Source organism: Entelurus aequoreus, linkage group LG09 (genome assembly GCF_033978785.1).
Source record: "Entelurus aequoreus isolate RoL-2023_Sb linkage group LG09, RoL_Eaeq_v1.1, whole genome shotgun sequence".
NCBI lineage: Eukaryota > Metazoa > Chordata > Actinopteri > Syngnathiformes > Syngnathidae > Entelurus > Entelurus aequoreus.
In genome coordinates, this window is record NC_084739.1 from 32,982,225 (window position 1) to 33,000,247 (window position 18,023).

Consider the following 18,023-nt stretch of genomic DNA (forward strand, 5'->3'; position numbering starts at 1 on the left):
TTTTTATATGGCAAACACACAAAATATGCAATATTTTCCCCCAAATATATTTCCAAGTGGAATATTTGATGTGAAGTAATTGGAGACATGAATAGGTCAATAACTCATAACTACATTGATTTTGAGTCACTATTTTTTGAGCAATGACAGTTTTAAAAAAAAACAAAAAAACAATCTGCATGGCAGCTTTGTGTTATTAAAATCAACATTGCAACTTTTTCTCATCACCTGTCACCTGCTTGCTTTTTAATTACACATTTTAATGTTTCTTTTTTTCAAAAATGTTTTTAGAATACGCTGCGGGTCAATTAAAAATTAACTGCGGGCCGCAAATGGCCCTCTGGCCACGCTTTGGAAACCCCATCAAAGTGTACGGAAGGCTTTGATGTTATTCCATTGCTGCTAAATGAAAAGGTGGGTGAGGATGTTGGGTGTGTGTCATTGTGCCAAGATTGTGCCAAGGGGAGGGTGGCATCAGTGTTCCTCCTTTCACATGCAGCCTCCCTCCCTCTTTCAGACAGTCGGAGGTTTGGGGGTGTATGGGAGGGTGGTGGAGACTTTGAGATCTTGTTCATGAATAGATGTGTTAAAGTGGGCACCTTGCCTGCACTGTGCACCCCGCCTTCAATCACTCCACAGTTACGGTGGTGTGAGACGTTTTTATAAGTAGCAATGATTGGCAGGTCAGACGTAGGTCATTTGGATTGAATGTTGTTCAGGAGGAGTATGGGGGCTCGTGGGGGAGCAGGGAAAGGAAAGATGTGGGAATGTTTGACAGGGGCCATGCGGGGGCCTTCACGGTCCAACATGGGGCGCTTTTATGGGTTCATCAAACTAATGAACACAGTGACAGATGAATGGAGCGATCATGTCCATGAAGAGCAGGCGGGGGCTTGATGATGAACTTGATATGAGAAGTACAACTATCATCTGTTTTGGTAAAGATCTGACCACAGCTTTGTGTTATTAGAGTCAACATTGCAACTTTTTCTCATCACCTTTCACCTGCTTGCTCTTTAATTCCACATTTTAATGTAACTTTTTTTCAAAAATATTTTTAGAATATGCTGCGGTTCAATTAAAAATGAACTGAGGACCGCAAATGGCCCTCTGGCCACACTTTGGACACCCCATCAAAGTGTATGGAATGCTTTGATGAATGGCCTGATGATGAACTTGATATGAGAAGCACAACTATCATCTGTTTTGGTAAAGATCTGCTGTGTTGAATAATTGTTTTGCCAAAGATCGACTATGGTAAAGATCTGCTGTGCTAAAGATTTGTTGTGGTAAAAGTTTGTTTTGGTTTTTTTGATTGATTGAAACTTTTATTAGTAGATTGCACAGTGAAGTACATATTCCGTACAATTGACCACTAAATAGTAACACCTGAATAAGTTTTTCAACTTGTTTAAGTCGGGGTCCACTTAAATTGATTAATGATACAGATATATACTATTTTCATAATACAGTCATCACACAAGATAATCATCAGAGTATATACAATGAATTATTTACATTATTTACAATCCGGGGTGTGGGATATGGAAGGGGGGGGGGGGGGGGGTTAGGATTGGTTGGTATCAACACTTCAGTTATCAACAATTGCATCATCAGAGAAATGGACATTGGAAAAGTGTAGGACTGACTTGGTAGGATATGTACAGCAAGTAGTGGACACAGAGAGAGAGATCAGAAATTATAAGAAAAAGTGTCTACATTTGATTGTTTACATTTGATTATTTACATTTGATTATTTACAATCCGAAGAGGTATGATGTGGAAGGGAGGGTGTTAGTTTAGGGTTGAAGTTGCCTGGAGGTGTTGTTTTAGTGCGGTTTTGAAGGAGGATAGAGATGCCCTTTCTTTTACACCTGTTGGTAGTGCATTCCACATTGATGTGGCATAGAAAGAGAATGAGTTAAGACCTTTGTTAGATCGGAATCTGGGTTTAACGTGGTTAGTGGAGCTCCCTCTGACATGTACTTCGGTATCAGGGAGGTGTAGTGGATTTTATAGACTAGGTTCAGTACAAGTTGTTTTACTCTGTCCTCCACCCTGAGCCAGCCCACTTTGGAGAAGTGGGTTGGGGTGAGGTGTGATCTGGGGTGGAGGTCTAAAAGTAACCTGACTAACTTGTTCTGGGATGTTTGGAGTCTAGATTTGAGGGTTTTGGGGTACCAGGAGGTGCATGCGTAATCGAAAAAGGGTTGAACGAGAGTTCCCGCCAGAATCTTCATGGTTCTTTTGTTGACCAGAGAGGAGATTCTATAGAGAAATCTAGTTCGTTGGTTGACCTTTTTGATTACCTTGGTTGCCATTTTATCACAGGAAAGATTAGCCTCTAGAATGGAACCTAGGTAGGTGACCTCATCCTTCCTTGAGATAACAATGTCACCCACTTTTATGGAGAAGTCATTGACTTTCTTAAGGTTGATGTGGGACCCAAACAGGATGGATTCCGTTTTACCCAAGTGTATGGATAGCTTGTTGTCAGCGAGCCAGGTGCAAGTTCTACAGAGTTCAGCACTGAGGGTTTTCTCCACCTGTGACTCGTCCTTGTCGGATACCAGCAGGGCATAAAGATCTGCTGTGGTAAAGATCGGTTGTGGTAAAGATCGGTTGTAATAAAGATCTGTTGTGGTAAAGATTGGCTGTGGTAAAGATCTACTGTGGTAAAGATCTACTGTGGTAAAGATATGTTGTGGTGAAGATCTGTTGTGGTAAAGATTGGCTGTGGTAAAGATCTACTGTGGTAAAGATCTACTGTGGTAAAGATCTGTTGTGGTAAAGATCTGTTGTGGTAAAGATTGGCTGTGGTAAAGATCTGCTGTAATAAAGATCTGTTGCGGTGAATGTCTATGCACGGCATCACATTACCAGCTAAACATCACCACACTGACGTATGGGACTAAATAATAGTACCTCCAAGAATTTGCAATGCTGCAATCGCGCCAATTCACGCAAATTCAACCAACCCCCACAAATTGTGCGCGGTCTCACAGATTTGTCTGACCCCTGCAATTTCCCAGCACATGTTGGCCAATTGTGCAGCCAGAACACTCCCACTAAGTTTTTGTAAAAAAAACCAAAAAAAAACGTGGCATTGTAGAAAAAGTTGTGTTGACACTGAAACTGGCATTCCATCCATCTATCCCCCTCAAAGTTGCTAAGTTAAAGTTCCACTGATTGTCATTTACACACTAGGTGTGGTGAAATTGGTCCTCTGCATTTGACCCATCCCCATGTTCACCCCCTGGGAGGTGAGGGGAGCAGTGAGTAGCAGCGTGCGCCGTGCTCGGGAATCATTTGGTGATTTAACCCCCAATTCCAACCCTTGACGCTGAGTGCCAAGCTGGGAGGCAATGGGTCCCATTTTTTGTAGTCTTTGGTATGACTCTGCCGGGGTTTGAACTCACGACCTTCCAGTCTCAGGGTGGACACTCTAACCACAAGGCCACTGAGCTGGTAGGTGGCAAAATAAACAACTTTCTGTACAAGCATCAGCTTTTTACCGTAGTAAAATACGGTAGTAAAAAGTAGTAAAATACTCAAATTTCAGTCAAAGTCCGAAATCTATATTTTTTTATTCTCCAGTAAAAAGTGCTAGTAAAAGCAATACAGACCCTCTCAGGCCATGACACAGGTGTCATTCAACTAGATCAGGAGTCGGCAACCCTCGGCTCTAGAGTTGCATGCGGCTCTTTAGCGCCGCCCTAGTGGCTCTCTGGAGCTTTTTCAAAAATGTATAAAAAATGGAAAAAGATGAGGGGGAAAAACATTTTTTTTTGTTTTAATATGGTTTCTGTAGGAGGACAAACATGACACAAACCTCCCCAATTGTTATAAAGCACACTGTTTATATTAAACATGCTTCACTGATTCGAGTATTTGGCGAGCGCCGTTTTGTCCTACTAATTTTGGCGGTCCTTGAACTCACCGTAGTTTGTTTACATGTATAACTTTCTCCGCCTTTCTAGGACGTGTTTTATGCCACTTTTTTTTCTGTCTCATTTTGTCCACCAAACTTTTAAGGTTGTGTATGAATGCACAAAGGTGAGTTTTGTTGATGTTATTGACTTGTGTGGAGTGCTAATCGGGCATATTTGGTCACTGCATGACTGCAAGCTAATCGATGCTAACATGCTATTTAGGCTAGCTGTATGTACAAATTGCATCATTATGCCTCATTTGTAGGTATATTTGAGGTAATTTAGTTTCCTTTAAATCCCCTTAATTCAATTTATATCTCATGACACACTATCTGTATGTAATATGGCTTTTAATTTTTTGCGGCTCCAGACAGATTACTTTTTGTATTTTTGGTCCAATATGGCTCTTTCAACATTTTAGGTTGCCGACCCCTGAACTAGATGTATCATCCTTAAAGTTATGAAAGTATTTTATGAAAGTTGAAAAGTTACTTAATGCTGCTTTAATTTAGGATGCAAATAAAGCACATTTTGTTGGAGTAGTTGAAATCATGTGATTTTTTTGGGGGGTAAAACACTGATTCAAATTCATAAATCAACTTTTGCCGCAACTTTTTGAAAATGCTGCCACGAAGTCAGGCATTTTGGGTGGCAACAAAAGCCTGCGAAATCTAAATATCATAAATGATTTCTTTTTTGGTAAGAAAATGTTGAGGCAGTGAGACAATAGCCGTCATTTAAAAAGAAAAAAGTAGAACATTTCAACAAGAATGATTTGAAACCTTGTCACATGTTTTAGGAAAGAATGTCCTGACAGAGCAGCGAAGCGCAGCAAAATGCTGAGGGTGTCAATCCAACTCCTAAAAGTGGCGGCAGCAGTATCACACAACAACAACAATACCACTATCAAAAAGCAGGATCCTAATCATAGTCAGACTGTGTGGCTCGTCACCACAAGCAGCTCCAATAAATCCTCACGAGTGGAGTCAAACAGCCAAGCAATTGTCCACGTCGCTCCCTCTTTGTCAGACAGTCAAAGTCAGAAAACATGCGCGCATTCATGTGGGCTTGACCTCTGACCTCTATAACTGGTGTTAAGTGAAGTGAAAGTAAGCTGCTAGGTTCAGTGTGTGTGTTTAAAGACAGTGTTTGTCAAGGGCTTTCTGGTCCTAGCTGCGCTGTCTGGCCTCTGCATGGCCCATGTTCCCAGTCTGCATGTCAGCGTTTCATTTGAGACTCCACTCCATCGCAGTCCAACTGCCTGAGGCTGAGGCGCAGGGAAGGGAGTGGCACACAACCACCATACTGTACATTCTACCTTACACACAACTTGACTTCATTGGAGCGCTCGATAAATTCTTAACAACATAGTTGAACTCCCGGTAGTTCTTGCCAAAGACAATGCTCCTGATGCTGCTGTATCATCAATTTAGTCTTGCTTAGTTTCTCAGCTAACATCGAGACAGCGTCAAGCCTCCCTAATGATTGCGTACGCCAAGCAAGCACTACGCTTTACCAACATGCGCCATGGTCTCACTAAGCAGGAACACACTTTACACTGCAAAAATGTAATGAAAAAGGAAAGTTTATCCATCCTTTGTCCTCATTAGGGTCACCGGTGAGTTGGAGCCTTGCTCAGCTAGGGATGGGTACCGGATTCAGTACTTTATTAGGTACCGAATGAAGTACGTCGCTACTACGGTACTACCGGGTACTGATTCACGCAAAATTAAAATGTGCCATACTTTGATACCTTTGTTAGGTGACATCACAGCCAAATGCAGCCTCGGCACCGGCTCAAGTACTTGGATGGGAAACAAGCAATCAAACAGAGCGGACTTGGTCGAACAGCTTCCAGGTAATGTGACAATTTTGTGGGATCTGAGCTGATGTTGTTGTGGTTTGTGCAGCCCCCTTGAGAAATGTGGGATTAAGGGCTATATAAATGAAATTTGATTGATTGCTTGATGGAATTTTCCATCCCATTGTAGAGAAAAAAGCGTTAAAAGTAAAGTAAGAATCCACTTTTCAAAATGTGCTTGCTCCATGCTAATTCTCATTGGATTTGCCATAGACATGCTAGTGAGCAATTCTACACGGCAATTTCAACATCTCCAACTTTGGTAATGAAAACTATAAAAAAGACACATGTTACAATCACACACCTGGTGTACAAGTACAATACTTACAGTAGAAACACTTAGTAGGACTCAACAAAAGCAAAGACTATCACATTCAACTTAATTGCAAAGACTACTTCCTGGTTACGACAACACACTGTAGTCTATACACTACTGCCATCTAACGTCTTGGCTTTGCAACTGCATGCAAAGTCTACTGTAGATCACATTATAGTACATTACTTGCAAATGAGGCACAGAAGTGTAAGATAAGTGGACAGCAGATTTTTTTTTTTACAACAATTAACATTTATTAACACATTTGAACACACACAAAAGTACCAGAAATGGTACTGATATCAGGAATTGGTACCATATTGATTCAAATGTGACATGTACCCACCCCTAATCCCAGCTGAATGGGCAAAGTCAATCACAAGTAAGGATGTGAAAACCGGTTTCTTGTTCAGAACCGGTTCCCAGTGTGTCAATTCCTTGGAATCACTTGTCCTTTATTCAGACGGTGCTCTTATCAATCAAACTCTTATCAATCCTTTAGGGTGGGGATGACGTAGCGTAGTGACGTAAGATCTATCTATCTATCTATCTATCTATCTATCTATCTATCTATCTATCTATCTATCTATCTATCTATCTATCTATCTATCTATCTATCTATCTATCTATCTATCTTTTTCAAATAAGAATCAATAAGAGAACCGTTAAGGAACTGAATCGTTAAGCAGAATCGACAGTAAAATCGGAACCGTAAAAATCTTATCAGTTCCCATCCCTAATCACAAGTCACCTAAATACAGACAACCATTCACACATACACATATTTACAAATTAGAGTGTACAATCAAACAAACATGAATGTTTTTGTATGTGTGAGGAAGTAACTGGGAAAAAAACATAGAAGGACGGTGAGAACACACTTTCTGATGAAGATTTGAACAAGTTTAAATATCTAAAATGAAAGTTTAAAAAAAAAAAAGACTAAACAGATATTATCTTCAGTAATATGTCAGATAGAACTCTGTATTTTTGGGACTATACGGCACACTTAAAAACCTGTTTCTCAAAATTTGACAATGTACATATTATATATGGTTGTGCCTCCCTACGTCAAACCAATTTCATGTGGTACACGGTGTAATGGTAAGTGTGACCAGTAGATGGTAGTCACACATAAGAGATATGTGTGGACTGAAGGTTGACACCTGCTGATCAAGAAATGACGCTGGCAAGTACCTGTAAGCAAGCAAGACCAAAACTTTGATGTGTCATTGAGAATATAAAACATTACACACGGCACTCGAAAATCTGTCAAAATCCCCGTCTGATGGATTGTCAGAGCATTACCGTAGTCAGACGTACTGTGCTTCAACATACGGTTTATTACCATTGTGTGTGTAAGGACCCCAAAATAGCACCTTTTAGGAGACCTATTATTTGGCGTTTTGGTTCGCCCTATTATGCAAAACCAACTTTTCTTACCTATTAGTTCCTGTTAATGTGTATTTGGGATCCGCATAAGTCCCTAAAATTTGAAATCAAACCATGGAGGCATTGCGGAGATATTTATAAAACCTTCATTACCTTCATTCATACTTCTTCAAAATGAGCAGTTTTCCCAACCAGTGACATTCTCCACACGGATGAGTGAGAATCCATCCAGGGAGACCGAAGTGTACGATACATGCTCGTATACTGAAATCTGAAACGTATGGCTAAAATGAAACAAAAACTATCTGCCAACCAAAACGTTTAAAACACTTAAAATGGATTCTAGACTTAAACGGAACAATTTTTCATAGAAATTATCCCTTTGAGTCTTGAATTTTATTTCGGAGTTGGAGTCAGAGGTGTGCTGTTATGGAAACGGAACTCTATGCGCTGAAGAAATCAGTCCCAACATTGATTAAAATGACCAAAAATACAGTAAATATTGAACATATTAGATATTGTTATGAACGTGTCATACTACATTATAGACTTGCAGTGTGTATACATAACATTGATGGGGGGTTTAAAGTTGTCTCAGAGGGCTTTAAAGGCTACAATGACGACTCCCATTAGCCACTTCTTCCAAGTGTTTTTTTAACATCTTTAAAATCCTAAAAAAAAAAGACGTGTTCTTGTCTCTCATAATGATTGTGAACGATAGGCAAAATTCCCCAAAAGTGCAGCTCCTCTTTAAAGAGGTTGTCGAAACACAGAACGTAACCGGTTCCACTTTTCTGCTCCTGTTAGTCACTGTAAGAAAATGTCCGGTATTTTCTGTTTTATTTAATTTAATTTAATTAGTTCTTTTTCAGGACAACATGATTTATTTACCTGAAACGTTCTGCCTATTCCAGTCTTTATCTTTTGACGGACATCCTTCCACATGTTGCCTCTATTTTCTGCCCCATTTCACTTGATCTGAGCACACATCTAAGATCTGCCCATTTTTTTCCTGCTGTTTTCAAACAGGATGTTAAATAAAAAAGTGACTCTTTTGTGATATTAAAGTGGCCCCACATGCAGCCTTGCCCCTCCTGCTAACGTTGCATCTAAATCTAAAGACAAAACCCTAAAAATGTCAAGGGTGTCAACAGTACGGGAACAAGTTTTATCCGCCCCGCGAGATGAGTTTGCGAAGTATAAAAATAAGCTGACATTTTTTAATGAAAGAAAATCCTGTTCTAAATGTGTCCACTGGATGTTGCAATAGCAATTCTGTGAGGCAAGCAAACAGTTTATATCGGGGGCCAAGCATGAGGTACACAGTAAAGCGTTGCTGTGGCCCCTCCCCCGCAACCCAAATGAAACATAAAACCTGCCGTTTTACGTCTTCTGCTTCGAACACATCGTGCTTTGGCATCCTCATTGGCCCAGAATGTGTCCGTCAAAAAAGAGAAAAGTGGACGCAGAGTTTAACTTAACCCTCTTGAATAGTTTCTACCTTCATTTGTATGGTTTGTTGTATAAGCACAGGATTAATACATGGACATGACCAGTGAGGTATTTCATAAATATAGTTTCCATCTTTTTTTTTTTCTATCCCAAACAGGCTGTGACTTAAAATTTGATGGCTTTGTAGATACACTGGAAAAAAGTCTAAGTTCATTGTGTCTTTGTTGGGTTTTTGAAACTGCACCATTTTCAGATTTGTACATTTTCAGAAGGGGCTTGTCCTATTTTTGGCCAAAGTAAAACGAAGAAAACGATCTGAAGTTGTCTTTATTTAGAAGTTATCATGCCATTATTTCACCAGTCCGGCCCACTTGGGAATAGATGTTTCTCCATGTGGCGAAAATGACTTTGACACCCCTGGTCTAGGAACTCAAAAACACAGCAACTGCGGCAACTGCTGACTTTGTATGTTGGACGTTGCAAAAGAGAAGGGATGAGTGTTTCCCTGCACGTCTCTCGCTCTCTTTTTTCATTCACTCCTCCTTTTTTTTTGTGGTTAAATGCCGCGGAAAATTGGATGGTGGGCAAAGCAGAGGTGGATGTTTTTCCCCGAAGCGGAGTGCGGATGGAGCACATTCCAGGGGAAAGCTGTGTAAATCCCTCTATTGATTTGGTGCGAAACCCTCCTGACCTCTGGAATACATTAGCAGATTAGCCACTGAGGCCATGTGCACACGGCTCCCCAAGCTCAACCGTCAGCCTATTCACACTGGACGGTAGAAGAAGGCTGACCGTGGCCCCTTAAACACTGAGCCCGTATACCAGGGGCAGATGGGCCCACACACCACTCTCAAAACCCAATTACACCTTTGTGTGTGAGTGGGTGTGTATGCGTTCATTCAAGTGCTAATCACATGTTTACTTCCTGTACCAAGTTCAAAAACATAATGAAGTAAGTTAACCTGTTTTTTAATTAATTGTAAAACACATAGCCTACATTAAAAAACAATAAAACCCTGAATTATGCAACTCTCTTTAGACATGGTTTCTGTCCTCATGAAAGGTCTGACAAAGAATTGTACGAAAGCCGAAGGAATAATGTAAATCCAAGGAATCCATTTCAAGGCATTCAAAAATATTAACACAAAACACATTTTATAGACAATATTTATTATTGTCCATGTTCAAAACAATTCAAAATACAGTCTTATCCTCAAATTACGAGCTTGACTGGTTTTGTGATTAAGCTCTTAACTGAAAACACTTGTATGCAAAATCAACAACTTGAAATCAATTTAATTGCCCTCAATACAACACAATTTTAACATGTAACATGCCTTTTAAAGGGAAAAACAAACTGATGGATAATCAATATTGTATGAAAAACACTATGATAGAATGTAGTACAAACAACTACAGAAGTTTTATGAAGTAATGTAATAATAATGTGCATCATTTACCTTGGAGAGTGGACTTGTATGGTTTCTCCTTCCTGATTCTTTTTGGTCGAACACACCATCAGCAGCTTTTCCATATTTTAATGGATACATGTTCAGTTCAGTTCAGTTCAGTTCAGTTCAGTTTCAGTTTATTTCGAACATGCATTCAATACAATGTAATTCATCACATATTCCCAGGTGTTTCATTACAGCACCTCCGAAAAGGAGTAGGAAGAAGCTGAGCTTATTTAATCCTACCCCTTTTCATACCATAGCAATTGTATCCCATTTCCTTGTTCTCTGTAACATAACAGAGAACAAATAAGGAAAAAATAATATACAATAGTAAGTAAGAAATATTAAATACATAAATAATCTTTGTCTCAATAAAACATTTTAAAAAATGGGTTCAAGATGTTCATCATAATTCTTGTTCTGTGTACTTTGTGAACAGTCTCTTTAAGTGAATCATATTGGTGCTGTTTGATTTCTTTGGTTAATCCATTCCATAATTTCATTCCACTAAGGCTGCAGCTAACGATTATTTTTCTATCGATTAATCTATAGATTATTTTTTCGATTAATCGGTTAATCTATAGATTATTTTTTTCGATTAATCTATAGATTATTTTTCCTTTTACCGATTATTTTTTTTATTCAAAATGAAGATGAAAAAATAAATGTAGGCCCGTTTTTTCAAAAGGCATGGCTTTTATTTACAAAAAAAAAGAAGTATGGCCACTCAGTCAACATTGACAACAACATGACTAAATATTCTGTAACAATGTAAACATTTAAAACTTTTAACATTTAACAAAATTAAAAGTAGCTTATTTGCTTTTTAATGTGCAAATATAAAAGTCAACATCCAGTGCAAATCTTAATATTCTGCAATAGTATAAGCATTTCAAAAGTAAAAGTATTGCTTATTTTGCTTTAAAATGTGCAAAAATAAAGATAAACATCCAATACAAAAAAGTGCAAAACGAAATATTCTGTAACAACAGTGTAAACATTTCAACAAAAGTGAAAGTATTGCTTATTTGCTAAAATGTGCAAAAATAAAGATAAACATCCAATACAAAAAAGTGCCAATCTAAATATTCTGGAGCACTGTAAACATTAAGTATTGCTTTTAAAATGTGCAAAATAAACATCCAGTCCAACACAGTACACAATAACCAATTCTACTCATTCCAGTGAGTGACTAACAGTTGTAATGAAGAAAGGTTAGCATGTGTACATGCTTTGGTTCTTTTCTTGTTTACAATATTCCCAGCAGCTGAAAATAGGCGCTCAGAAGGGGTCGATGTGGCTGGAACGAGAGGTAATTAGCCTTCACCTCAAGCCAGGACTGCGAGTGAGCTGAGCTGCAGTTTATATTTCTAGAAGGTCAACGGGCTCATAGTGATGTTACTAGTAGTTGACTGGGAGGTGTTTATTATCATTTGGGGAGAGTCCGCTGCCTGATGCTCACCTGCTAAACACCTATCTGCTCCACGCTGAAGCGCTGACTACATGCGCTCTGAATACACACTGCTGATTGGCTGATAATGCTTCGTGTGTACCAATCAGATGGTTGTGTGGGTGGGACAATGCTGCGTGTGTACCAATCAGATGGTTGTGTGGGTGGGACAATGCTGCGTGTGTACCAATCAGATGGTTGTGTGGGTGGGACAATGCTGCGTGCGTACCAATCAGATGGTTGTGTGGGTGGGACAATGCTGCGTGCTGAGACAGACGCAGAGGAGCGAAGCAGCTTGTTAAGACTTTAGCAGCTAAAGTTAGCTTTAGCTTAGAAACTCGTTCGGTACACCCCCGTGCCGAACCGAAAGCCCCGTACCGAAACGGTTCAATACAAAACACGTACCGTTACACCCCTAGCAGATACAAATGACACAGTCATGTTTTTGTGTAATGATGACAACGTATGCTCGCGCGGACGATTGACTAGTTGATGGTTTTCTTTTCAAATGTTCGTTCATAGCCGTTGTGCTGCTATGATAGGCCATTTCCGCTCGACACAGTGTGCATACAACAACATTATTAGGCCGTTTATTGAAATACTCCCACACTTTTGACCACTTTTGGCATGCTTTCCCCCCCTCGCTTGCACCGCTCGCATCGTCTGCTTTGATCGTCTGCTTTGCGGTCCGCCATGACGGTAGTGTGACGTAAATATGCGACGCGTCGACGCACAAAAACGGCGTCGACGTATTTACGTAACCGATGACGTCGACTACGTCGACGCGTCGTTTCAGCCTTACATTCCACATACTGATATGCTAAAGGTTTTAAGTGTTGTATGTGCATACGAATGTTTTAAATTAGATTTCCCTCTGAGGTTATATTTCTCCTCTTTTGTTGAAAATAATTGTTGTACATTCTTGGGTAGCAGGTTATAGTTTGCTTTGTACATCATTTTAGCTGTTTGCAAATGCACCAAATCGTTGAATTTCAATATATTTGATTCAATAAATAAAATATTTGTATGTTCTCTATATCCAACATTATGCATTATTCTCATTGATCTTTTTTGTAACACAGTTAGTGAATGAAGTGCACATTTGTAGTTGTTTCCCCATATTTCTACACAATAACTCAGATATGGTAACACTAGTGAGCAGTAGAGAATACGAAGTGCATTTTGGTCCACAACATGTTTTGCTTTATTCACTATTGACATGTTTCTTGCTTCTTTATGTTGTATATTTTTTACATGAGTTTTCCAATTCATTTTATCATCTATTATTACACCCAAAAAATGTGTTTTATTTTACCCTTTCAATATCTACTCCGTCTATTTGTAATTGTGTTTGACTTTCTCCTCTACTGTTACCATTGTTTGCCATTGAGATATTATTTTGCATTCTTGGCTGGTGTTAGACTAATTCTGCTTCAGTATGGTGCAGACGAGCATTGGTACGCTCAAATTGCTTCAAGTATGGGAGTAAAGGGAGACATGTGCTAACTAATGGCAGGGATACTTGTAACTCAAATGTCTGCTTGTAACTTAAAGCATAACAATTAGCCGAGAGACAGCTCTTATATCACAACACTCTTAAGTTGGTGCAGTCTTAAGTTGTGGTACCACTGTACAAATAAATGACACATCAATTTAATGAAGACTTGTTGGCCTTTGTACTTTCTTTTTTGAATTGATCATGATCATATTTTTGTTATCTCTTTACTAAAGCATGATCATATTATTGTGTTATCACTTTACTAAATCCAGATCATATTTTTGTGTTGATATCCCTTTATTGAAATCAGGATCATATTTTTGTGTTGATTTCACTTGACTAAAATCTGGATCATATTTGTGTGTTACAGATATCAGTTTACCAAAATCAGCAAACATTTGCTACACAGCAGCTTTGCTCAAAGCCAGAGCTGTTTCAGACAAGTAAGTCACACCTTTCTAATACTACCTCATGTAATACTACTACTACTACCTCATGTTCTAATAATACACCTACATGTACTACTACTACTACTACCTCATGTTCTAATAATACACCTTCATGTACTACTACACCTACATGTACTACTACTACATAATGTAGTAATAATACACCTACATGTATTAATACTACCACATATACTCATATTACACTTACATTCACTACTACCTCATGTATGAATACACGTACATGTACTACAACTACCTCATGTAGTAATAATAAACCTACATGTACTACTACTACTTCTTGTAGTAATAATGCACCTATATTTACTACTACTACTTCATGCAGTAATAATACACCTGCATGTACTAATACACCAACATGTACTACTCTACCTCATGTACTAATACACCTATATTTACTACTACTACTACTTCATGCACCAATAATACACCTACATGTACTACTACTACTTCATGTAGTAATAATACACCTATATTTACTACTACTACATCATGCACTAAAAATACACCTTCATGTACTACTCTACCTCATGTAGTAATGATACACCTATATTTACTACTACTACTTCATGTACTAATAATACACCTTCATGTACTACTCTTTTTTTTTTTTTGTGGAAACCTATAAGTTTCAAGTTTATTCACAATACCATAGAACAATTACAATAGTAGTGAATATCATTTAAAGATATTGGTAAGTGAAAAGGTCCCCCAAATAAGCTAGAAGAAGCTTTTGACAGGGGGTCCAGAGGACAGTATATACATGGAATGATGAAAAATGGTAGCAAGCACAACAACAAAAAAACAAAACAACAACAATATATGATAAACACAAGATAATAATACTAAAGCACGCATACACATACACACATACATTCATTCGACCATGCAAAACCCAACAGTAGTCAACCCCACATGAGGCATTAGAGATAGGTGGTTAATAGGTAAGTTTTCAGTTTCTTTTTGAAGTTGGAGAATGGATACAGCATCTTGAGGCTCTCATTAAGCCGGTTCCAAATCTTAGGTCCCCTGCATACAACACTTCGATCGGTACAAGCCAGTAGACGATGTTTACCTGATATCAGATCTAAGTTACGAGTGTTGTGGGCATGCTGGGGATGGTAGATAGGAACCAAGCTACAGAGGCTAAGATTTAGCCTGTGGATGACTTGATAGGTTAAACAAGCATTTTGATAAATATTGAACTGTGTCAGTCTTAAAAGATGATAATTATGAAATAGATGTCGAGTGGGGGCATTAAACTTGGACCATGACAGGGCCCGTATGATTTTCTTTTGCATGGATTCTAATTTGTGAAGGTAGGTAGGGAAGGTGTTACACCAGATGACATTACAGTAGTTTAGATGTGGTTCAAAAAGAGTTTTATATAGGGTAAGTAGAGCATACAGAGGAAGATAATGACGAAGGTGAAAGAACAGGCCAACATATTTGGATAATTTGTTTAACAGATGGCTAATGTGACATTTGAAATTGAGATATTCGTCAATGATGACCCCCAGGAATTTTGTGGAATACACTCTCTGTATTTCCTGCCCATTGATGTTAACATGGCAGTGCTCAGTATTTGTCCGGTTTTTATTAGAATGAAATAAAATAACATTTGTTTTATTAACAATAAGTGAGAGCTTATTGCATTTGAACCAGGAATCCACTTTCACAAGCTCTGAATTGACAGTTACTTGTAGATCGAGGAGGATCCTGTGTGAGGTAAACAAATTTGTATCATCAGCAAAAATTATTTTATGAAAAGTTTCGGAGGAGTTTACAAAATCATTTATATATAGGATAAAAAGGAGAGGCCCCAAAATGGATCCCTGGGGAACCCCATAATTTATAGTCAAACAGGGTGAATTGTGATCATTGACGAATACACATTGTTGCCTTCCGTATAGGTAAGAACGAAACCAATGAAGAGGTACCCCTCTGACACCATAGTGGTATAGCTTATATAATAAAATCTCAAAGTCTATTGTGTCAAAGGACTTGGACAGATCCAAAAAAATACCAATACCACATTTTCCTTCTTCGATACAGTCATTGACCTTTTCCAAGAGGTCGAGTATAGCCATACAGGTGGTACTTTTTTTACGAAAACCATATTGGGAGGGGACAAGGATATCTAGTTTTTCTAGAAAGCCATTCAGTCGGTTATAGACCACTTTCTCAAATATTTTAGAAAATGTTGGTAAAATTGAAATTGGCCTATAATTGTTCATATCGTTTTTATCACCTGATTTAAAAATTGGGATTACTTCTGCCACTTTGGACATTTTGGGTACAATGCCCGCACTAAGTGACAGGTCTATACAGTGACAAAGAGGATTTGTGATCACATTTGCTATGGCTTTCAAGATTTTGCTACATATCCCGTCCACTCCAGCTGTATGTGATGACTTTAGGTCCATAATGATCGTATAAAGCTCATTAATGTCGGTTGGTTGCATGAAAAAGGAGCTAGGGTAGCTGCCTGATAAAAATTCTTTAAAGGAATACCCTGGAGGTTGACTTATTTTACTAGATAGGTTTTCCCCAATAGAAGCAAAAAAGGTATTAAAACTATTGGCAAGATCAGCCTATTTGACCCTGTATCCGGAACAACAGGGGCCTTATGTCCCTTGTTGAGAACAGTATTCAACACGTTCCATGTTCTCCTACTCTACCTCATGTAGTAATGATACACCTATATTTACTACTACAACTACTACTACTTTATGCACTAATAATACACCTACATGTACTACTACTACTACATAATGTACTAATAATACACCTGCACAAACTAAGAGTACTTTCAAGTACATGTAGTCGTAGTACAAGAGTACTACGACTACATGTACTACTTAATGTATTACTACCACCACATGTACTAGTACCTTGCCATTGTAGGATTGAATGTTTCTCACCTTCTTGCACTTGCAACTTTCTTTTATACCCTGGTAGATTATTTCGACGCTGTACTCACAGTACTGGATGGCTATAGAGATGTTCATTGTTCTGTGTGCGTTTCATTAATAAGCAAACCACACACACATAATAAAAATGATTAAAGGACTTCCTGACCAGAATATGTCTTTAGTGTCTTAACTCCAAAAGAACCTCCGTCACGCGTCATGTTTCAGCTGAAACATCGAGAATGACTTAAAATTCCTAGGGATTTTAGGTCATTCTACGCTGCAGATGGGTTATTTGCATTATTATTTGCAATCAGATTAATAATAATAATGGATTAATCAGCATTAATTAATTGATTTTGCTGGTCCTAATGTATGTATACATATGTAAGTCTGACTGACTGCTTATATAAGCAAAATTGAGCCATTTACAAACTATTTATGGCAAACTACTTACGACAAAGCATCGGTAACGTGAGGTGACCTTCACATCAGATGAGGTCACTCTGGAGTTTTTTATTTTTTCTTATTTAAATTCATACACTCTAATCACTGTTAATACAGGTTGCAAGATAACAAGAAAAATAAGGTAGTAACTCACTTTCATAAACATGTTTTTATTAAATACTTTTTGGGCTCATTTATTGGCTTAATAAAATGTAAAAAAAAACATTTGGAGTCCTTTTTACTTAGCAGCACATTAAAACATTGTTTTTGCCTCTGAGCTTTCTTAGTACAGGCTAGACATGATAGCTAGCTCACGATTGCCCCCACTTCTCAGTGTGGTGAGTCAGAGTACTACAAGAGGCTCTGTTGTACAGTGCCGACAGCGTTTCTTTTTCTTTATTTATAGTCTGATTAAGAAGAATAACAATGTCACTGCCACGATCAGCTTTGCCGGAGTAGGACCCCAAGGCAGAGAGAAAATAATAAGAAAAATAACAAAAAGGAGTGAGGAAAAATAACTAAGGATGCACACAAAACGTGTAGAGAAACAGAAATCGCACACAAAATGTGTGGAGAGGAAACAGTCAACACTCCACAGCAACGCCGGGGGAAAGAACCACAGGAATGAGAAGCGTAGGGGAGCCAAAACAGAGGAGATGAACACAACTGGAAGGGTGAACCATCAGGAATCTACTGGCGGCGATTGAATGAACTGGAGAGCTTAAGTACTCAGGAGAAAATGGGTAACAAGTGTGTGCGAAGCTGGCTATGCCCTGTGACCCAAAAACCAGGCACTGCAACAAAAAGCATGCAACAGTCACACATTAAAAAACATTGAACAG